The sequence below is a fragment of the Lemur catta genome, chromosome 1, assembly GCF_020740605.2.
Source record: "Lemur catta isolate mLemCat1 chromosome 1, mLemCat1.pri, whole genome shotgun sequence".
Taxonomy (NCBI): Eukaryota; Metazoa; Chordata; class Mammalia; order Primates; family Lemuridae; genus Lemur; species Lemur catta.
In genome coordinates, this window is record NC_059128.1 from 154,270,198 (window position 1) to 154,294,297 (window position 24,100).

The following is a 24,100-nucleotide window of genomic DNA, read 5'->3' on the forward strand; positions in this document are numbered from 1 at the left end:
AAAATGCTATAGGTAAAATATTACAAATCAAGCATCAAAATCCTTGAGCTATACACGGTTCTTTTTCCCAACAGATATAAGCATTTGTGTGAGGGTTCCTCTCAGGAGTTAAACAAAGAGACTCGCATCCTAGGAGGTATGGGCAGGATTCTGGTTGCCTGGGGAGGGCACAGGAGAAAACAGACTGAGGACAAAATCTTATACTTCAGGAAAGGGGGAGAGCATCCCTTTTGCAAGCCCCAAGCGAAGTGATTTTTCCTAGATTCAAGATTTGGTTTCATTTTCTTAAACTGGAGATTTTAATTTCCACTGAAACAAAAAGGACCTTTGCTCATTTCTTGTAAAAATGGAAAGAATGTGGGGAACAAAAAGGCACAGCACTATTCCGTACTGTATAAGGTTGCAGGGAAGGAGGGGTTTCCACCATCTGAAATCAGCGCCAATTGCAGCCTGATTCAGTCTTTATCAGGATGATTTTCACACTTCTAAAAAAACACATCTTTCTAAACATCATGAATAATGGATTGAGATTTCTGAAATCCCCTTTCTTTCCCTCCACAATTTAAATCAAGCTCTTTCAAAGCCAACATACTATATCTTGATTGAAACCTGAAAAGGTTATAAATATTAAAGGCTAAAATTTTTCCGACAAAGGTAAGTAGATGGAAAAAAATAAAAAAAATTCTTTATATCATACATGGGAGAGATGTACTCATCACCAACTCCAGCCTTCATCACTTCATCACTGCACTGTTGTCTGAAGGAACACAACAAACAAAACTGGGCCATGGCACCACTGTTTGCCTCCAAGGTGACTCTCTGCATATATTTCTGGCCTTCCCTAAACCAGGCATATAATGCTATTTTCTTTAAGCAAAACTTGGCATAAGGAGGCTGTATGTAGCTTAAATTATTAATATAGTCTCCTTCTGTTGCTGGACATTGTTTAAATGTTGTATGCCTTGTGTACTCCATGGGATTGAAGTTTACAACTCTAAACTGTTTGCTGAGTAGCAATTTCCAAGCTGGGTGATTTTTGTATTGCCTCAAATACCTCTAAATTTCATTTGAAACTTCTGCCAGTAAGCTGTATCAGGAGTTCAACCATGTGTCAGAAACACCAGGTCTTTACAGTGATGCATAATGTTATAAGAATATGAAGATGACACTTCAGGCTGGGGCAGTGGAAGAGGGTTCTTCATGGACGAGGTAGGGAAGGCTTAATAATAAGTTTTATTCACATAGTGTTTTACAATTTCCAAAGCATGCTCAGAAATGTTGTGTTATCTAATCCTTAGAACTGCCCTGCAATGCTGTTCCATTTCTTATAAAATTCCAAGTCACTTCCATTCAACAAATATTTTGCATGTGTGTATGTGTGCGTGCGTGTGTGTGTGTGTGTGTGTGTGTGTGTGTGTGTGTGTGAGAGAGAGAGAGAGAGAGAGAGAGAGAGAGAGAGAGAAGGTCTTGATCTATTGCCCAGGCTAGAGTGCAGTGGCGCAATCATAGCTCACTGCAGCTTTGAACTCCCCAGCTCAAGCATCCTCCTGCCTCAGCCTCCTGAGTAGCTGGGACTACAGGTGCAGATCACCATGCCCAGTTAATTTTTTTTAATGTTTTGTAGAGACAGGGTCTCACTATGCTGCCTGGGCTGCTCTCAAGCTCCTGGTCTCAAGCAATCTTCCTGCCTTGGTCTTCCAAAATGCTGGGTTTACAGGCATGAGCCACAGTGCGTGGCCATCCAACAAATATTCGCTGAGCAATGAATATGTGCCAGGTGCTAGTATACAGGTGAAAGTGCAACAACAAGAGTCTCTGCTCCCAAGAACTCAGGGCTGAGAGGGAAAGACTAACAGTAAACACAAAGCCCAAATGAATCATCAAAGTAACTTCAGATAACAAGAGATACCTTGAAGGAAAACCATCAGGGTAACATGTTGGAGAGTGACCAAGGTTAGGAAGGCTACTCTCAGCAGTGGTGTCTGAGCTGAGAACTGAAAGAAGGGAGGAGCAAGCCATGGGGTGATCTAAGGGAGGGACATGCCAAGCAGAGGGAAGTGCAAGCTTAGCAGCTTGGAAACAGGAGTATTCTTGGTATGTTCTACAAACAGAAAGGAGGCCAGCATAGCTGAAGCTGAGGGAGAGAAGGGTAAGAGATGAGTTGGAGAGAAAGGAAGGAACTACCTACTTGAGTGAAAAGAATCAAGACAGAGAAGAGGGAGTGGGGCTCATATTTGTCCAGTACTTGCTATAGGCCGGGCCTCGAGCCAAATTCAGAGCCATAAGTGCTGGGACTGGGACTCAAACCAGGTTCTCTGACTTCAAATCCTGTCCATCTTACATCACGCCACACTGCCTTGCCCACACCCTGCCATCTGGAGGCCAGCTTTGGTTCACCCAGGTGGAAACAGGGCAAATAGAAGAAACATTGATATTCCTAAGCTTACATAGGCTCCTCTTTACCTGCTGGCCTGTCTCCTGAGTGATATTTACATGAACAGCATTTTTTTTTTTGCCTGAATTTTAAAACTGGTAATTTCCCTGAATGCTAAGGAATATTGCCTTTACCTCCTATCCTTAGTGGCTTCTGGGCTGAAAAATCAGCTGACTGGTTCTACACTCTGGGGTAAGTTCAAGTACTGCAGATAGAATATAATTATCAGCAGAAACTGAAATGGTGACTGAAAAAGGAAGATAAAACATATTTAATGCCTCTAGGAAATGAATCCAAATGGATCTTGATCGGTGTTGCAAGGAGAATGCAATATAAGTTCTCTCCCCAACTCTCCTTCAAGCAAGTTTGAATACTCTGTCGCACTGCTTTTACCTGAATTCAAATTGCTTTAGAAACCTGTCATATTGAATTAGTAAAAGCTGATAGTAATTCAGAGGGGTGCCAATGTGGCATTATTGAAAATCGCTGGTTGGAAGGCTTCCTGCAGCATTATTCAGGGATTATAACTCACTTTCATCACCATGTGTCAGTATGAACAAATGATAGGATTTCTGTGGCTTTTGGATTAAACTTCTTTAAAAGTCCATCATAAATGAGATGGCCTACACTGTGAATGATAAATGCACACAGAACATCTGCATTCATCAACACAAGAATGAGAAACCAAGAGCATACATTTGGGTTGGACCCACTCGCTGGTCACTTGGAATGGACCACAAGCTGTGGTAACAGAACCTGTGGTAGCCCAGCAAAATGGTCAGGTTTCAGAAGACTCTTGACCTTGGCGTTAGGGCAATTTCAAAGACTGGGGGAATTAGGGAATAAACAGCAGAGATGTGGAAAATAAAATACTCTTCCTCCTGATGTTAATGTTTGGTCATCTCCTCAGAGAACTTATCCATGACTACCCTCTGACTTGTTATCCTCATACTTTTTTTTTTCTTTACAAGACTTAGTAATTTTTGACATCACTCCATTTAATGACTTGTTTGGCTAATTTTATCCCTCATACTCCAGAATGTAATCTCCTGTAGAAGTAGAATCTTAACTGTCCTACTGCCAGCCCCTGAGAACAATGCCTAGAACATGGTAGTCACTTAATAAACATTAATTGAAGAAATACAGAATTCATAAAAATTACATATATCATCACAGGGGCCATTCTGTGGATAACACTACTGTTGATCAGTTATTATAGTAAAGCCTATGCAAGCTAGAATCCAGGCAGTCACTATGAACTCTCTTTATCCCTGCTGACCAGAGACCAGATTTATGTCTTTTGGTTACTTTGTGGAGGGAATCTGGTCTGTGGAATAGCTGTGAACCAATTACCGGTCTCTGAACGACGTAAACATGCTCCTTAGTAGGTGCAAAAAAAAATTTATCCAACTTCTTAACATCTTCTTAATACACATGATAAAAATTTTAGATTTATGTCTGAACTTGTCTAACTCAAAAAATCTAATATTTTTTCTGCAACTATTTATTTTGAATATTTCAAGTCTAAGTCTAGAGAAAGGTTGTAAGAATTATAGAATGAACACTATGGATTGACCAACTGTTAATATTCTGTCACATTTGCTTTCCCTCTCCATATACAGAGGTGAGCATGTATGCTTGTATGGGACTGTGTCTATGTACGTGCATATGTGTATATGCACATATGTGTGTCTGTGGGTCTGTGTTTTTATATGCATGTGTGTATGTGTGTATGTGTATATTTATTATCTGTGTATGTACTTATACATGGACATTATATGTGTAAGCGTATGTTTATATTTTGGCTGAACTATTTCAGAGTTAGTTGTAGACATTGATGTACTTCATCCTTAAATACTTCAGTATGAATTTCCTAAGACCAAGAATATTATTCTATACTGCAATTATCACACTCAGGAAATAGAAAATTGATAACTATACTATTTTCTAATAAGCAGTTGGTTTTCAAATTTCCTTAAGTGTCCAAGAATGTCCTTTATAACTTCTTATTTTTAATCCAGGATCTCATCAAGCATCACTAGTTATATTTAGTTGCCATATTTCTTTAGTCTCCTTTAATTTAGAATGGTTCCCCAATGTGGTTTTTTTCTTGTCCTTTATGACACTGACATTTTTGCCAAGTCCAGGGCTGGTTGTTTTGCATAATTTCTCCTCATTTTCATTTGTCTGATTGTTCCCTTTAATTATATCCAGGTTAAAGTCTAACATTCTAAGTACCAAACATGACCAATACTAAGTGATGTGAAATAACTCAGGCTCCCAAAAGGAATTTGCAGGCTGAATTATCAAACCAATGAAGAATTAAAACACTTCTAACATAGGTAACAGGTATGACCTGGTAAAGCAGTCTCCTCTTCTGAATTTGTTAAAATAAAAGCCTTATCAACATGATTAAGTTGGTGCTTCACACACATTAGTCTCTCAAATACTACCTTCAAGATTTTTGCTACATCCAAGTTCTACCTTTTCTAGCACCTATGCTATATTTTCTTTAAGTCATTTTAGTTATTTAAACTATTTTTTATCCTAAGACATAATATCTGTAAAATTGATACGCTATGCTTGCTATATTTTTCTTAATGTTTATTAAAGTATACATAAATACCAAAAAACAAATTTGCACACATCTAAAACTATCTATTATGCCGCAATGGTGTACCTGGAAACACTGAGCAGAGTGCAGCCAAATTGTTGTGTGTGTGTGTGTGTGTGTGTGTGTGTATACACGCTTGCATGTGAGTATGCATCTGTGTAGAACTAGCTGGCAAGAAAGGTTTTCTCACAAACTAAGAAAAAAAGAAGCTGCCAAGGTTGCCAGGCCAAACTGAGGGCTGTACCCAAATAAATGCCAAGACCTGCAACTCCTGAGACACACAGCTGCTGTGTAGAGTCCTCTGATATCAGACCGACTGTACCCTCATTCATTTCCAAACACTCAATGGGCAAGACTGACAAGGGGCTCAGGAAATGCTACTCAGACAAACCCTGACAATGATGGAATCCTTGTATCCTCCAGAAGATCACTCTGTGTTGCCCATAAAAAGGCATACTGGATGACAGGATTCCTGACATTTCACGCCCACCACATTTCCCAGGCAAGGAGACTGAGGCCCAGCAATCCTTGGTGAGCTGTCCAAGGTCACACAGCTAGTGGGTGGGGAACCAGGAGCTGCATCCATGACTCCAGATGCCCAGCCCAGCTCTTCCCACCACTCTGTGCTGAGTCCTGGGCTGATACAGACATTTATTTATGTATAAAACCACCTACACAGGTACACAATAATCATATAGAAAACACAGACACACATATATGTGGGTATATATAAGTATGTGTGCATGTGTATGTGGTTTTATACATATAGTCCCACAACCATATACCTATATACATATATACATACACATAAACACACACATATATATATAAAACCATATAATCATTCTGGTTTCCTGAGTCTCCCCCAAATGCTCTTACAACCACAAATATGCTTATCCCTAAAGAGAACAGCATTCTGTAAACTTCACCCCTTGTCTTTGCTGCTCACCAACCAACCACTTTTTCCTGTGTCACTGCATATGTGAACCACGCAGACTGGACCAGCCCACACTTAAATGCTTCTAGTAACTGCTCATCTTAATGCCTGCTGATGCATAATCATACTATAAAACGTCAGTCATCATTCTAGGGCTGGACTCCCTGCCTCCTTACCACCTCAGGTCAAGGCTTGTGGAGCAGACTGGTCTGGCTCTGGGTGGTTGAGGAACACCCTCGAGCCTGTATTGGCAGCTGGCAGACATCCAGCTATCCCTGGGCCAGAACGTTCTCAGAGACTCTGGTCTCCCCTTCATCCCCATACTCTACTGGTTACTAAGTTCTGTGGTTTCTGTCTTCTTGGCTTTTCTCCCATTCATCCTTTTCTCCTTTCCTGTGGATATGCCTTGGCGTAGACCCTCATCTTTCCCCCCTAAGCTGCCACAAGGTCTCCTTCCTGGTGTCCCTACCTGCCTGCAGGGCCATCCTCTACACCACACCACTAGCTCTCAAAGTGTGGCCCAGGGACTCCGAGATGTCCGTGAGATCCTTTCAGGGGATTCCTGAGGATGAGACTATTTCCACAATGCTATCAAGACATGACTTGCCTTTTCTACTCTTATTCTCTCACAAGCATACAGTGGAGTTTTCCAAAGGCTCCCTGCCTGGAATATCACAACAAAGTGAATGGAAAAGCAGATGTGAAAAACCAACTATCTTCTATTAAGCCAGATATGAAAGAGATGTGCAGAAATGTGCAATGACGCCACTCTTATCACTAAATTATTTTTGTTTTGGAAAACAAAATTATTTTCCATAAAAATGTTGTTATATTAACATGTAATGAGTTTATCATTATTTTTCTTTTAAATCAGTAAACATTTAAAAAATTATTAGTTTTAATTTCTAATGGTTAACATGAACCACATTTCATATGGTTAACATGGATAAATATAAGCCACATAAACAAAAAAACTCTTTGGTATCCTCTATAATTGCTGAGCATCTAAAAAGTATCTGACACCAAAAAATTTGAGAACTACTCCTGACATGGGTATCAGGGTGATTTTTTAAAAATTAGATTTATTTTATCAAGTTACTCCTCTATTTTAATCCACTGACAGACAGACAGTGACCTCAAGGCCAACCACTGCTGCTGGACCTCTCCGCATGGGCTAACACCCTGCCTTTGTCTCTCCCTCCTCTGCCCCACCATGCTCCATCCAGCCACCCGAGCACAGGTTTCCTAGGCCAACTGCAGTTGCTGTGTACTGTGTTGACTTAGCTACACGGGACCATGTTTTCCACATTTCCCTTCCCCGTGAGATTCTGGTGGAGGTTGGCCACAGAAGAAGAAGCCTGCCTGAGATTTGGAGGGCAGGCATGCTGCACAGCATTACACATGGATGGCACCATCCCAGCTGAAACACACCATTGCTCATCTGCTGACTCACTTCATTGGCGAGGGCACAGGCAGGCCCACAGCGTTCCTAGGTCCCCTGGGTCTCCCCGCTCAGTTTCTGAGTCTATGTGTACAGCTCTGGAGCAAAAGGCACCAGCTTCTTCTTCAGGCCACCTGAGCTGCTGGGGCACAAGTCCCACCTCATCCTCACAGGTTCCAATTTGCCCTCACCTCGCTTCATGGCAGTCCTAGTCTCTTCTCCTCGGAGGGTGGCTAACCGACAGCAACTCCAGGCACACCACCAGTAGTAGAGGCAATAACCTCCGCAGATCTCTTCACCAGCCCCCCTCATGGTCCCTGGCCAGTGATTTGTGTCTGCTCTCTACCTGTGCCCTGCCAGACTTCGCATCCAGAGCAGCTCCCACAGTGGCGGAAGGTCTGATTCTGGCAATAAATCCATTATTCCATGTCATTCATTGTGGCTCTGCTTCCCTGTTCACACCTTAATTCATATGAAGTCTCCAGGTGTCCTTCGCTGCCTCTCTCTGGCAGAACACCAGTTTTATCTTTCCTGAATCAACTCAGGGTCCCTGAAGCCATTTCAACAGCTCACAACCCAATAGATATGACTCTTGTCTTCTTCATGTCCTCACTACACCCAGAAGGCCCAAGTAGTACTCCACCCCCAGGGCTTTATGAACCCAGTTTTCCATAGGTCTGTCCCTCCCTCCTATGTCTGCAAGCTCTCTGAGATCAAAGACAGGATCTCATGGTCTGTGTCTTTGTAACCCCAGTCCCATGTGTGTTAAATAACCTGAATCTCATCACTACCTTCACCTGCAATGAAGCAGCCTTTGGGATAGCTGATGAGCCCCTTCTGAAGAAAAGCCTTGGTACTTTCAAGTCCCAACCTGTTGTTTACATACCTTGATAACCCTCTACAGCAGCCATACTTCAAAAGACTTAGGCTTACTTCAAAATACCAGACTCACCCCAAAACAGTTTAAGAATGAACATTGATGAGAATTTTCAAAACAGTACACCACTGATTCTCAATGAAGACCCAACACTATTTCGAATAAAACCTACGGCATCTCTCTCCAAACAATCTAGCTATAAAATCAACTATAATCTCGAGGTTGAATTCTAGCATATTTGTTAAATACATTAACAAACAGAAAATGACATTCTTTTAAAATCCCATATATAGGTCTCATCTGTCTGATAACTGCTTTGGTTGTTATATTCCATGTCATCAGCTGTTGATTCACACCTTAAGAGACAGGGTTTTAACTTGGGGTCCATAGCCCCACAATGAGGCTGCGGCTAGAATGCAGGGGATCCACACCTGTATAGGATATTTTTTTATTTTTCCCATTGACCTTCAGTTGAAATTCAGCATTTCCTTCCTAAAGGACAGGCAACAGAATAGACTACCTTAATCAGTACCTGTGACACCACCAACAAAACTCACAACTATTTTTTTTTTCATGTGGCAATACAGTTACTGTTCCACAAACCCTGAAATATCACTTTTGCATGTCACAACGTTAAAATATTGATAGTTAATTCCTCCTGACTATAGCACCTGCCTCATAATACATAGAGGCAAGTATTGGTCAACTCTACTTGGTAGTCATTCAGCCATAAAAGGTGGAAGATGTATCATTTCACTCTAGTGACCCAGACATCTATGACGCTTGATGGTCTTCCCTATCTACACTTGTTTGTTCTTCATCAATATATGGAAAGAAATCAGTTATTTAAATTAGCTATTCTAGTTTGGAAAAATTGGACAGTTCAAATGAGAATTTTTGATTCTTTATAAGTTATTTCTGTCTTTTGAAATATGATAGACATATGGGCTCTAAGTCTAGACCAGGCAAGTTCAAACACATCTGATGGTTAAGCAAACTAATACAAGTGTGCTATTTAAAGTAATTTTTAATTATTATTGATGACACAGTGGGCAATGATACTAGTCATGCATAATATTGTAAATTCTGTGAGAATCAGTGTTTTGTATCATTTGTTTTGCACTTGGTAATCCTATGTACTTTATATTTTACATTTACAATATTATTCCGGGAAAGGGTACATAGGTTTCACCAGAGAACCAAGGGATCCACGGCAGGAAAAACAGCTGTTCTAGGCATTCCATGAGTAATCCAGGCCCCTGGACATCCATGCATTGTGAGAGACACCTGCTACCCACAGAATCCACAAATGTTACCCAGCCCTGGGCACAGTCGTGCTCACACTTCCCACTCCCCTCACAATGGAGGAGAAAAAAGACTTCTCCACTGCTGTCAGCACAAAGAAAAGGCAAAGGAGAGAAAGGAATATGATTTTATAAAAGAAGTAATGGCACACAATTTCACCTGAGAAGGCCCTAGAAGTTGATGGTGACTTTGAAGGGCCTGAGGCTGGGAAGTAAACAGCAACTTCCCAGTAACTCAATAAATTGTCACTAATTTTTCTAGAAACCAGTTGGCTCTTCCACCTTCAAGATGAAAAGTGAATTATTCTTACCTGTTATTACTGAAGCTATTTCCCTCAATCAGTTGAGTACAACACTAATGTATATTTAGAACCACTACAGCACCCTCCATGTAAAAAGAAAGCTATGTGGGGTTTCCACAGTAAACCCAGGCTGGGCAGAAGAAAGTGCCGCATATTGGAGGCCCATATTTCTCAGCACTGTTGTCCCAACATTTAGAAACGCCACTGGCATAAAAACAACGCTGTTGCTTTTAGAAATTTTGTTCTGTTTTTTTAAACACCAAAAACAAGATTCAGCCCACAATTTAATATTGTCAATACATATTCTTCATTACACAACTGGCATGCCAACTGTTACCTAAGCACTTCAAACTCTTCAAATCCCACACCCACACATTGCGAACTCATCTGCATCCAGATATGAATAAAGATGAATAGCATCTTGAGGAAATAGCTTCTCCATTCTCAAATGGGAAAGCCATGGAGCACACTCCTCATGGTGTCTGAGGAATTTCTAAGAGCAACAAGAAAGAATTCTAAAACCACCATTTTGTCAGAAATATCACATTCTTCTATGGCAACCTGCCCACTGGCGGTTTTAAATTTAAAAAGACCTCAGAAGTCCCTTCTTATGATTTTGTTATTTTTAAAAAGACTTTTTCTTTATTTTACTAAACTCAAGTTAATTAGGTTTTTGGCAGGTCAGCAGCCCAACTCAGCATCTCTTTATTGAGAATATTTCTAGGAGACCTTGATGAAGTTGCAAATGCTTAGAAACAGTCTCTTGCTTGCATGCTGGGTAAATAGGAAAGCATGCTGACTGTATTTATTTTACTATCATTATGTCTCCGTGGGGTGAGCTAGTAAAAAAAGTAGAGGCTGTTAACATCTTGGGGTGTGTGTGTGTGTGTGTGTATACCCTAAAACAATTTATTTTTCCTTCATCTCAAATCATGATTACAGGATTTCAGGAAGTTCCCAAAACTAGAATAAATTGTCTTCTAAATGTTTATTTATAAACTGTATATTTGTCACTCCATTAGTAAATTTATTCATTCATTCAACAGGTAGTTACGGAGTGCTATTATGTGCCAGGCTGGTAGTATACACCAGATACAGAAAAATAGGCACATTTTGATCCCAAGAGATGTTCACCAGGTGACTAGGTGCCCAGGCTAACCTATAGTAACTTCTTCCTAGTTAGCTAGGCTGCCATAACAAATTGCCATAGACTGGATGGCTTAAACAACAGGAATTTACTTCTCACAGTTCTGGAGAAGATGCCAGCACGTTTGGTGTCTGGTGTGGGCTCGTTCCTTGTGTTGCAGATCACCGCCTTCTCACTGTGTCCTCATGTGGCCTTTCCTTGGTGCATACGGGTAGACAGAGAGGAAGGAAGCTCTCTGGTGTCTCCTCTTATAAGGATGTTAATCCTATCATGAGGGGCCCACCTTCTTGACTTTATCTAAATCTAATTACTTCCCAAAGGCCCTGTCTCCAGAAACCATCACATCGGGGATTAGGACTTTGATACTTTCTTAACAGCAAATGTGCTATTTCATCTATAATGTTAGTTGAGTAGACCAAGGTGTTTCAAATCCACCACAGAAGAGTGAGGCCTTAGCTCTTCCAGATCTCTTGCAGTGGTTAGGAGAACAGGGCTCTCGAGACCAGCAGTGGATAGGAGCTATAGAGGCACCAGACACCTCAACTCTGAAGGCCCAGGTGGCTTGGGGCTTGGAGGAGAGTGAGACAGACTCTGAGGCTCAGGTCAGCTCCTGAAACAGGCAGAGGTGGTAAAATCTCTGCAGTGGAGCCAAAATCCATAACAGATGTGTTTTTGTAAGTCAGGTATCCTTACTTCCAGGCCTGCCTGTATCTTTGAAGCTTCTTGTGATCAAGTTTAATCAGGCAATACAACAAAACAAAGATAACACAAATCAGACAACACCAACATTCAATGTATTATAATAAGCCTGAAGTTTTCACAAAGTTGTTATTACAGAGAGCTTTTAACCAGGCCCAATGAAGCAGATTGGTACACAGCCAACTCTTGGCAGTGTCAAAGCCAACATCCACCCAGCTCAGCCCCTCAACCAGAAATGATTTGACTTTTCTAGAGTTTGATCATTTCCTTAAAAGCCTGTACGATCAAAGCCAGCCTGGAATGGAAAGGGATCAAAAGACAGAAAATTACAGAAAATTACAAATGCAAGTGTAGATTTTGACATAACCCCGACTAACAACTAGTGCAACTGGATTCTTTTCAGAGAATCTTCCCCCCATCTCAAAGAAACAATCAACACAAACCACATAGACATAGAATGTACCTTTTCTGTCATCCTGAATCCATGCAGAATCAATCAATAACTCTTAGTGGGATCTATGACATACAGACTTTCAAATTGGAATGTCAAGCTACTTGTGATGTTTTTAACAGAATGAAGGTGAAAATACACCTACCTTTTTCTTCCCCCATCTATTGTTAAAATTAACAAGGCAGGTGAGGACATTCAGGTATCTTTGGGTGACTTAAACCATGCTGTGTCTGTACTGAGTATAAGGCTCTGCCACAGCCTGCTAGGGCCTCGGAATAATTCTAACACTTGCCTAGTTCTTTGCAAGAGTTTTTATCTCCATCATCCGAAATGCTCCTCGCAGCAAGGCATGAAAGGCAGTAAATATGATAGCCATAAGACAGAAAACTGAGCCTCAGAGAACTGAAGGTAGTCTCACCTGTGGCCACACAGTTAATGGCAGAATCATATTCAAAATCAGGAATTTCAATTGCGCATCATTTTTAAACAAGCTCTGGAACCCAGAGCTCCACTTTTCTGCAGGAGGCTGAATATAGCCTGCAGATGTGTTTTGTTTCACTTTTTGTTTTATTTTGTTTTTAATTAGTTCTACCATGTTTTAATTGAATTAGTTCTACTAAACATCAGGAGCTCTCACATGAACATCTGGATTTCTGACAGTTTTTTGGATAATCCAAAGCTCAGACCTGTACTGGTGCAGAAAACAGAAATACAGGACAAAGAGGAGACTGCAGTTCACTTCCTGGAGGATCTTGCCGTAACCCATAGCTGATCAAAGACTTCCTTTGTGATCTCATACTCAGCTACCCAAAACCCTAACATGTCACTCCTTCTGTTCCCTCTCCTGAGCCCATGCGCATGTGATTTCCTCCTCCTGGGATCCCCCTATCTGTCTTGTCAGTTTGGTGGGTATATATCCAATCACTTTTCAGAATTCAGTTCAAATGTCCCTTGTACCATGAATTTATTTAATTCTGAAATCTTTGGAATAACTAACCAGGCTTTGTTCAGGGCTCTTGAATATTTTCTTGTTCTTGTTTTATTGAACATCTTTTCATATGTGGATATTCAGTTCTGGACATACAATAAGCAATCAATAATGACTGCTCAACACTAATAACAATGAGTTAAGTAGTCATTGCTTATCATATGACAGACATTGTTACAAGTACTTCATACATGTTGTTATATAGGTTTCACAACTACCTTTTATTATACCCATTTCACATAAAGAAAACTGAGTCATATTAAAGGTTAGGAAACTTCCCCAGTTACTCACCCAGCTATTAAATGGCATAAGAGGAATTAGAAGTTGGTCTGGCTACCTCTGGGTGGATGGGTGGATAGGTAGGTGGATGAACAGTTAGAAGAAAGGAAGGGAGAGAAGGGAAAGTTAGAAGTAAGGAAGTAAGAACAGGTGAACTATCAGGAATAGAAAATGACAAATGGAAAGAGATGTGAAAAAGCACTTTCTCTTGCACGAACTGCAAGTCTTTTTATGAGGCAGGGGCTGTGGTGTGTGCTGGTAAATTTTACAACCACTTTTTTGGGGGAAAAGGCCTGCTTTGTAGTGTCCATGGTGTAAATTCTTCTACCACAGCTGATTTCAAGCTACCAACATGACATCACCAAACACAGAGTTGGAGAGAGAAAATGTGGACGACTGTCAGTACAGGCCAGTTCTAATGCACCACAGTTTTAACACGCCAGGCCATGGGGTATGCCAAGGAAAATGACAGATGAAGAGACAGGTAGCAGCCAGGTGACAAAGGACCTATTAAACCATACTAAGGATGCAATCCTCCTGTGTGTAACCAGGAGTGATTTAAAGGTTTTTCAGCAGAGAGTGATATGACCATATGGTTACAAAGAGCTGGACAAAGATGGGCACACAGTCCAAATTTTAGGAACCTCCCTTTATCTTTCCTATATCTTGCCTGAGTGACAATTATTGCTGCAAGGAAAGTTATCAATTGTTTCACTTCTTTCCTACCTCGTCCCTTTGCCAGTCAGCTAGTCTTCTTTCCATAGCTCCCACCCTGCCACTCCCATCCCTTTATTCTAGGCTCCCAGAAGTGCTCCAGGTGTCACAAACCCTCAGGATTGTAGTGTGTCATCTTTCATTGTTGGATCGGTAGCGTGTAAGGGCTGGAAGGCCTATGCAAAGAAAAGAGTCTCCATCAACTTAAACAGAGAAGCTACCATATGGAGTATAAATAAAACAGTGTCAGACACATCCTTGACACTATAAACCACAGAGCTGGAAGGAGCTTTAAAGACCATTTAGTTCCCAATCATCCTCTTTCTTGGGAAGTAGAGCTCAGGACAGTCAATGCAACCTGCCCAGGGCCACAGAGCTGGTTACAGCTAAAGCTGGAACTAGAACCAGGTTGCCGGGTTCCCACTTAAATAGTCTACATGCACATAAAGAGGGTGTTTCCTGAGATGTTGCCTACCCCTGCAAAATCAAACGCTTTCTTAGAAGAGTTTTTTCTTCTGCTAAGCAGATTCCATCTCACTAATTAGAACAGAAAAAAAACATGTTGATCTCCAGGAGCAGGACATTCTATCATCTCCCCCCAACACCGGACAATATGAGCCATCTCTTTAGGAAACACTCCAGGACCACAGTTCCTTCTTCATCACTCACGACCTTATTTTTGAGTTTAAGAATTCTTCAGATCCCAGCCTTTTCCCATGGGTCCCCATCTACCTGCCTATGCTGAGGCCATTTCCTGATAACTAGGAACTGGGCAGGGAAAGGAAGTGAACTTTTAAAACCACTGTGGCAGCTCTGATTTAAAAAAAAAAAATTGTTGGAGGGGAAGTGGAAACTTGGCTGAAATGCAATGTAGTCTGGTAATTCACCCTCACTATAGGTGATATTGGCCAAGGCTCCAGGGAACCTAGCCAAGGGGGCCATTGGTAGCTAAATTACAAGCCAGTGTTCAGCCAGCCAGGATCCGGGAGGCTATTGCTGCTCCAAGGAAGCCCATTTTTCAGTTCTTGCAAAGGTGTCTTATAGCCGGGCTATGGCCCTGAAATGGGACCTCTTGCAGCTAAAGGTCTTCTCTACTTCCCAACGCCCATCAGTATCCATAGCCTTGATCCCTAAGAATAGGGCAGATGAAGCCAATTCCCTGAGCCAGAGTAGTGAACACTGGCCTGATGAGGAAGATCCCAGAGAGGCGAAACAGCTAGAAAGACTCTATATTACAATTTTCCCAGACCCATCCAGTGCATGTCTACTGTCTGGAAGATATAACTAAGATTCTTTTCATTCTTCAAAGTATCCCAGTGCTAGATGATAAATTATATGGTCACCCTAGTCCAGAATTCTTGGGGTCATAGACCTCCAAGGTATCTACCAATAGAATTTAAGGGATTCACGAACTTAAATGAAAAATAAAAGTCACAACCTGTTCATTAACCTTCAACAGCAATGTGGCATTTCATTCCATTATGAATGCAGTCTACGAGCCTCAAATGTAGTAGCAGTACCAGTGATTTTGTCACCAATATAAATCAGGTATTTTCATACCATAGTACAATTGCTACAATTATCTCACAGTAGCATTTATGCTCACCCCTACTTTGAAAAGATGGTAGTCACAAGTCCCATCACTAGATCTTGTTATATATGCATTATGTAAGGAGCACATACATTAGTAAGGAACAGTAGGTTATTTTATAAGATTAAAAGGTATTTCAATAAAATTGGTTTGTGTTATAATCTTATGTACTGCATTTTAATACATTTAATGCATTTAAAAACATCATTCTGGGGTCCCTAGGCTTTGTCAGATTGCCAATCATCATGGCATAAATAAGAGAAAAAACTCTTGGCCTGGTGATTGAGAAGCCTTGTTAATGAGTATTCTGGGATGTGAGCAAGCGACCATGCCCTCTGGCTGAGGAGCTAGCCTGGCTTTGAGTTGATCTAGACTATTAGGAATTATTTAGGACATTCTTTTTCCTTGTACACATCTTCTTTTGGTCTTTATTAATCCCATTCTCTTTCTTTGCCTTCTCTTACTCTTACGCCTTTTTTCTCTTATCCTCTGGTTTAGATTTACTATTAGATATCTCAGTCTTCCTGTGCTAATTGCTGGTTTCTCTTCCTTCTCCTTCAGGTGGTTTGTTTTCCCTGTGGCCATGCCTCCCTTACTCCCCTTTCTCTCCTACCTCTACCCTTCTCTGCTGCTTTTCTGCCGCTCTCAGTTGGCCCTGCTGTCCTGGCCGGCCACATACCATCCTTCTTCACAGGTTTTGTAGCAGATGCACTGACAGTCTGCACTAAACCTTCCCTTTGGGAATAATATTCATTTAATTACCAGAAAATCTTTCTGAGGCACAATTTAAAAAACAAACTGGCCACCCCAAAAAATGACTACACAACACTCCATTGCAGGAGGATGAAAGCTTTGAAACTCTGAGCTTAAATACATTAATATTCGTGGACAGGGTGGAAAATATTCTGCTTGATAATCCCTGATAGCCAGACGTCTACGGAAGATCAGCAGGTTAGACCAGGACTCTTCTCAGTGCAGAAATTCCCAGTGAAGCATAAGGAAAGCATACTGCTTAGTCACTGCTAACAGGGGAGCCCTCTGTAAGCAGGCCTGCACAATGACTGCTTCTGCAAATCAGCGCTGAGGGTAGAAGACAGGGGAAAGCCAGAGCCACCTCACGACCTTTGTGTTTTAGCTTCGGACAAACATACAAGTGCACTGTGCAACAGCTCTGCCCTCACCAGGGGGCATATTTGTCTTGAAATAGCAGTCTCTCCCAGTAAGGTACTGAATACCTATTCCAGCAATGACCTAAAAATGGAAGGAAAGAAGGAAGGCAAGAAGGAAAAAAGAAAGGAGGAAAGGGAAGGAAGAAGAGAGGAGGGAGGAAGGGAGAAAGGAAGGAAAGGAGGGAGGGAGGAAGGAAGAAAAGAAGAAAGGAAGGAAAGAAGGAAGAAAAAAGGGAAGATTGCTTGAGCCCAGGAGTTTGAGGTTGCAGTGAGCTATGATTGAGCCACTACACTCTAGCCTGCGTGACAGAGTAAAGCACTGTCTCAAAAAAAATAAAAAATAAAAATTGAGAATAGCCTCACACATTTTTAATATTTTTTTTCCATTTTATTTCTAATAAAAAGCACTGAAAAGACTTCTTTAAAAACTGCCTGAAAATGTAGTGACATTTGCACTGGACAAGTATTAACATAAAACGTAGCTTAGAGAGCTTAGGATAAAATGAAACCATACATTTCCTAACCTTTACTAATCTGTTCATTTATCCTCTTAAAGAATAAAATCTTTTTTTATTGGGAGTGGTTTTTTCTTCAGTATTTATACATTTATTTATTTTGACAGAAATATATGGCCCTTACTATTAATTTAACTCCTGTGCGGACATAGTGTGTTCCAAGCCTACCGGCTGTCGAGAAGATTCCAGATTTCATTCTCATATGAAATGGCTATTTCATATGTTTTGTTGAGATGTATTAATTCATTAAGTTTTTATAAAGTATATGTAGATATACATTAGTATCTCAGATATAAGAGCATCCATCACGGCTCCAAACCATTTATCAAACAAAGCTCATCAAAGTCACAGTCTGCAGATAAAATGAATACTAAATTTATTAATCTTACAAATTATTCAAATCTAAATATAGATTACACTATTATATATTTATTCAAAGTAAAATCCATTAAAGTAAAGCTTCTCAGCCTCTACTTTGGTCTTTTTTGTTGTTTCCAATATTTTCTTTAAACTCTTTCTACAGAACCTTATGATTTTGGCTTCTCTTGTTATTAAAAATAGGTCAAGCTCAGGTGCTCTGAACCTTAATTATTCTTTATTTTTAAATATCTAACCAAAAATGAGAATGTTAATTCATATTTGAGTTAACATAACTCAAATATGCATAAACATATTCACTGTGATCTGAATAAAAAGTTTTTATTTTTTCATATCCTTTGCCTCTGAACATGTTGTTTAACAGGATTTTTTATTCTAAATGTAAAAAAACTCATATTTATATGATTTAAGATAAATACACACCCAAAGAATTGTCCCAGAAAAGTGTCGTGTGTGACCTCTGATACTTCACCACACATCAGCCACAGTAAAATAAGTACAAGGGGTTGGACCACATAAATAAGATGAGTATATAGCTAATTCCCCTACCTTCCCTGAAAAAGCTAGGAGTTGGAAACCTGGAAGTCTTCCCAGGTTCCAACAGATTCTCCTTCTTGTGGTTCCTAGAACAGAGACCACTTCTTTTTAATTTTGTCAAATCTGATTTCAATGTTACATCTTTTCCCTTTAATGCTGCTATAATCCAACTAAACTGGTATCCTCACCTTCAGAAAGTTACCCTTCTGGGATTATCTGATTTTTGAATGGCTCTTCCTAAAGAGTGGGGCAGCTGTGCAATTGTTTCCTACTTGCATAAAAATAATATTCATTTTTAATAAATTCTCTAGGAAGAAGTGAATGCTTCCTCTTGAGGTAACTGGGGCTCTGGGATTCAGATCAGTCGACCTGAGGCAGATGGCAGATTGATGCAGAGAGGAGGAAAGGAAGGAGGCAGGGGAGCAGCTCTTACTGCATGCTGGATCTCTGTGGGCATCTGTCACACCAGGGCCCCTCACAGCCAAGCCTGATATCCATCTTCCCCCACCCATGCCTCCTCTAACAACACTGTTGCCTCCCTCTCATCTCTTCCTCTTCCACCCCAGTCACTACCCCAGGGCTTCGGTCTCGGTGCGTCAGTATTAGAGATGGAAATCCTGTTCCAGGTGACACAAAAGACACCAGGCTTCCACCACCTACCTGTAACTCTTACCCCTTGATGTGATTCTGAGAAACAGGCTCCCCCCACCACAACCGTTTACTCCAGCTGATTTTTCCTTGGTCTGTCTCCAAGAGGAGGATACTATGCTGATACTGATACTATAGCTAGGTGTTAGAAACCAGACTTCTATCTCACAAGAATGCGTAAAGGGATGTGAAATCCCCAAGCGACTGGAGAAAGTCCCCTTTGTTGAAGGGGCTCAGTGGGTGAGGAAGTGGCAAAGGACTACTGTCTCTTCTTTCTGAACCCCAAGCATATCCACTAGAAATATATTGTTTTGTCTCAGATTTAAAACAGCTCAAAATTTAACCCAAAGTAAAAAATTCAGTAGAAATCATAACAGTTCATTTCATTGCATTCAAAAGAATTTTTCCCTCTCTTGGGAAAATTCTTTTGGGAAGATGGGAAGAATTACTTCTTATTTTCACAAACACTTGAGAGTAGGGCAGGACAGAGCTACTCCTCCTGACAGAGGTCTTTGCTAGAATGCCTGGGAATCCATTTACTCTTGTTTAGAATCATCCACAGGGTTGCATAGTTAATTTTTGTTGACTTGAAGGCTTATGAATATTCCACTGAAATTTTTTTTTTTTTGCAAAAAGAGGCACATTTATTTGTGGCTTATTCAATATATGTATGATACAGGCTTTTTCTGGTTATGCTGATTGAGAAACATTTATGAAAAATAAGCAAAATAATCTTTCTTAATAAAAACGTCTTTTCCTAATTAATTTTAAGATACTGAAAAACAGCAGCAGTGAACATAACTTATTTATGTATAAATGTGGTTTATTTAATCAAGGGTAAAAAGACAGTGGTTCCAGCACTAGTTACGTTACAAACACTCTTAATGGCCTTGAGCTCAGCTCTGAATCTCCTCCCTGAGTCTGGATTGGGAGGGATGATATATTAGATCCCTTTTGGCTTTACCATTCTGTGACTTAATCCCCAGAGAGGCACTCATTTGCATAATACAGTTGCTACCAAAAACTGCCTCTGGTTTTCCACCACAGGGCAAATCTCTCTTCATATTTGGAGCTCTCTTTCCATTCCTCCTCTCATTTGAAAATGGAATGTCTACTGAAAGGTTCAGAAGAGAAGTCCCATACTGGTAGCCAATTCTCTAAACTGGCTTCCAGTACTAGCATTCTACCATACCAAGGTATATACCAACAGACCCTGAGACAGGCGGTATGTAACATCAGTCTCCACAGTAGTCTAGCCATGGGGGCTCAGGGACTGGCACTTATAGTATGGCCCCTTGGATCTTGAGTAAAGGGTTAGCGGATTCCCATGCTTCCTTTTGAACAAAGTGGTTTCAGTACTAAATAAGGCTGGGAGCATGGGACACTCCCAGTGTTCTCTACCCACCAAGTGAACCAGCCCCACCATTTACTGGTTAGATGACAATGAGCAAATACATTTCTCCCTGGCCTAGTTTCCGTACCTATAAAATGGGAAACATAACTTTGTCTATCTGCACAACCTATCTTTCAGGGTTGTTGTGCAGGTTAAAATTAACACAAGCCTATAAAATATCTATGATAGTGCCTTGCACATGCTAATTAAGAACTCAGTAAATGCTAGCTAGTGCCGATTATTATTGTTACTACTTGCCTCCCCAGAATAGTTCAGCATCCTGAAACAACCACGTTGGTGTGGGTCTTCCTTCAAGTTCCCAAAGGGCATGCTCTAACCTGTTTCTACATGCAAAAAGAAGTGGCCAGAGCATAAACCCGGATGATAAACATCCAGAAAGAAATGGGTCCTGGGAGGGTCAGAAGCTAAATCTTGTGGAGTGCGGGGGTGGGGGTGGGGATTACGTCCGGGATCCTACCTCAGGTATCCAGGTAATTCGGAAGAAGCCAGCGCTCTATCACCAGGGAGGCCTGGCCTGTGAAGGTGTGGCTTTTGTGCTCAGGAGCTGCACCAGGAGCCTGCGCGGAGGGAATCCCCGTTCTGCTCCTTGGGACTCTGGAGTTTATCACACCAGGGCAGAGGAAGAGGCAGGGAGCTCCCTGCTCCAGAGGTGCCCCTGAATGGGAGTGACTGACCTCGGGATTCCTCCCCTGGGAGCCCTGGAAAGTTGAAACCTCCACAGGTCTGACCAGGTCAAGGGGCAAAAAAAAAAAAAAAAGGGGGGGGGGGAGGGGTAAGGGAACTGCCCTGAATTCTGCTTTCCTCTAACTTAACCCTTTTCTCCCAGCTGGTATAGGAGAGCAGGAGTCCTCCACAGGGCACCTGCAGAAAAGGTTGTTCTGCCCCTAAAAGCCCATATGTGGGAGATCTGAACAGGGGGGACTGGAAGGTTGTCTGGGCTCTACACCCATGCAATCTCCAAATGCTTCCCGTATTGGGCTAGTAGGAACCAGAGACAAACTCTCAGCCAAAGGAGTGTGCAGCTTCTCCTGGGAAAGAAGGGTTAAGTCAGGCGGTTCCTGGCCTTAGCAGTCCAGTGTGTTCCTCAAGCGGAAAAAAGGGACTTGAAGCTTAAAGGGTGGGGGGGTGCTCCTTCTTTGCAACAGCAGACTAGGCCCCCTCCTGCAAATGGTCTTGCACTCCAGATTGCTGGGATGCAAAGGAGAAAGAGCCTCGCCTTCCCGTATCCGCTAAAGCATCTGGAACAGCCAGAAGGATCTACCTGGGGACTGCAAGGTGGACAGACCCACCTCTCCCCGGGGTCCGGGGTCTGGGAGCTGGGTCTCCCCTCACCCGATGCCCACACCCTCTCGCTCCTCGTTTTCCTTTCCCCGCAACCCTCCAGCTCTGCGCTCCGGAGCCTCCCAGCGCAGCATAGGGCTCCCCCTCTCCCTCGCTCCTCCCAGGTGCGATTTGTGGAGGGGCGGGTGAGAGGGGGAAGTGGCTCCCACTGCAGCCTCCGCCCCTGCACCCTCCTCCAAATGGTTCGGACCCCTACCTACTTTCCAGGCGCTGGGGAATGCCCCCTACCCTGCACACATGTCTCTTTCTGGGGGCCAGGAGTCCCCTTCCCACACTGCGGCTGTGAAGACATCCTTGACTCCCGAGCGCCTGGCGGGGAAGGTGGGCGTGGGTCTACCGACCTGGCTGCGGAGGTGAAGGGGTGTAGAAGCAATCGGGTGTCAAAGAAGGGAGGGAACTATGGTCTTCTTAGAGCTAGGAGAAGCATCCCTGGTCCACGATCTGACCATCAGTCACCGCCCAAGATACCAACGCATTCAGATTCTCTCGGAGAGCTTTGTTTGCTCCTGGGGAGGGATATCGCCCCGTCCCAGGCACCCAGAAGTCTGCCTTCCAAAGTCCCCCAGGGCCCCGGCATTCCAGGGCTCCATTCTGTGCCTCTGCGCCTACCCAGGTACCCAGCCCCTCCCCCATCTGTATTTATACACCCGGGCCAGCGCCCTCCGGACTGAAATCCCTTTTCCTTCTCCTCATATAGCCTATCAGAGTTGGCCACTTGCCCACATTAGCAGAGTCTTTTCGTCTCCCTCAGCCATAGGCAGATCTACTCCCGACCCTCAGCTTCCTCCCCACCCCTACCGGCAACCTTTCTCTCCCTGAACCACTTACTTCACCCACCCATATCTGCACTTGCAGTTCCCCACGGCGCACAGCCGCAAACCACTCCAAGGGTTTCATGACAGAGTTGGGGGTGGCGTGCGCAAGGGTGGACAGACTCCAACTGCGCTGGACAAAACCCCAGGGGTAGCCATAGCCTCCTCCCACGTCCCACTCCTCCTATTTCACCTTCTCTATTCCTACCCAGCTTCTATAGGCAGGAGGAGCACTGCCGAGTCCCAAACCTTCGCCTCTGGAGCGGGAGCTGCGGGAGTGAAAAGTCGACTGGCAAGAACACACAGAGAGAAATGGGCAAATGCATATGGCAAGGGGGGCTGGGGGAAGGGCGCACGCAAAAACTAAACGTGCAACTTGCATGGCACGAGGTGAGAGCATTGCGCAGGGAAGGGGTCACAAAAGTTTGCAGACTATCTCATAGAAGCCGGCTGAACCGGAGCAAAGAGGGTCGACTCTATCTCGCCGGGCGGGGTCTCTCCAAGGGTCTAGCGCAAAGAGGGTCAGGAGGTTTAGACAGACGTGGCTCAGAACTGGCATAATAGTTCTCCTCTACTTGTTCCCGGAGGGATGGCCTAGGCACCCGGGCAGAGGGACGATCCCGCGCTCTGCGAAAAGCAACAGGCGGCTGCACCTTACCTTGCGCCAGTCCCGGACCGGGGTGGCTGCTCCATCCTCGTGGCGCAGGGAGGAGGCGTAGGGTGCGTATGCCTAGAGGTGTGCGCGCTGCCAGGGCTGCAGAGGCCGCCACCTCCTAGCGGCTGCAAGCCGGGCTGCCCACCTGGGACCTGCCGGGCCGGGAGGGCTCGGCTCCCCAGCGACGGCGGCGGCGGCGGCGGCGTCGGTGCGCCGCGGCTGGGGCGCGGGACGCAGGCGGTGCGTGGCGCGCCTGGCGTCTTCGGGCGCCGCCACCGAGCGAGGGTGAGGCCACGGGCGGCCGTGCGGGGCACGACTTGGCTCGCTTTGCTGCGGCGGCCGCTGCAGACCCTGCTCCCGGCGCCGAAGGCTGGCAGGAGGAGGAGACAAAGACGCGAGGGAGGAAAAGAGCGACTCGCCCAGATGCAATCGGCTCAGTCACTAGAGGGGAATCGCCTCCAAACCCGGGCTGGGGATGAGGGAGGAGGGGCGAGGCGGCTGGGGACTAGAAAAACAGCAGGGAATTAACCTGACAGTCTGAGCCTTCCGTCGCCTCGCCGGCGCTGCTCTCTCTACTCCAGGTTGGGGGGTCCGGAATGGAGAGAGGAGGCGGGGGCTGAGCGTTTGCTGCGGGAGGAGATGAGCTGAGGTAGGACTATTAGCTCCCTCCGCTGCTCTCGCCTTCCTTCCTCACACCCCCCGGCACAGCTCCCCTTGCAGGAAGCTGTGGCCCCATTCTTTTTCCTGTTTTTCTAACTACTGAGATCCACGCTGAATCAAGCTGGTGGAAAAAGCAAAATGTGGCGATGGGTTGATTGCCCTCAATAGGGAAAAAGCGGATGCTCACAGTCTA

The 24,100-nt window shown here is 43.4% G+C and overlaps 1 protein-coding gene across 1 annotated transcript in view; it reads right to left on the reverse strand.

Moving 5' to 3' along the window:
* Positions 1–23,852, reverse strand: part of LRRC3B (leucine rich repeat containing 3B) — an 84,100-nt gene extending 60,248 nt beyond the window's left edge. The window contains exon 1 of the mRNA XM_045555762.1: positions 23,251–23,852. The gene's annotated coding sequence lies outside the window, so the exon portion shown is untranslated. The remainder of the gene's footprint in view (positions 1–23,250) is intronic.
* Between the last annotated feature and the right edge of the window lie 248 nt (positions 23,853–24,100).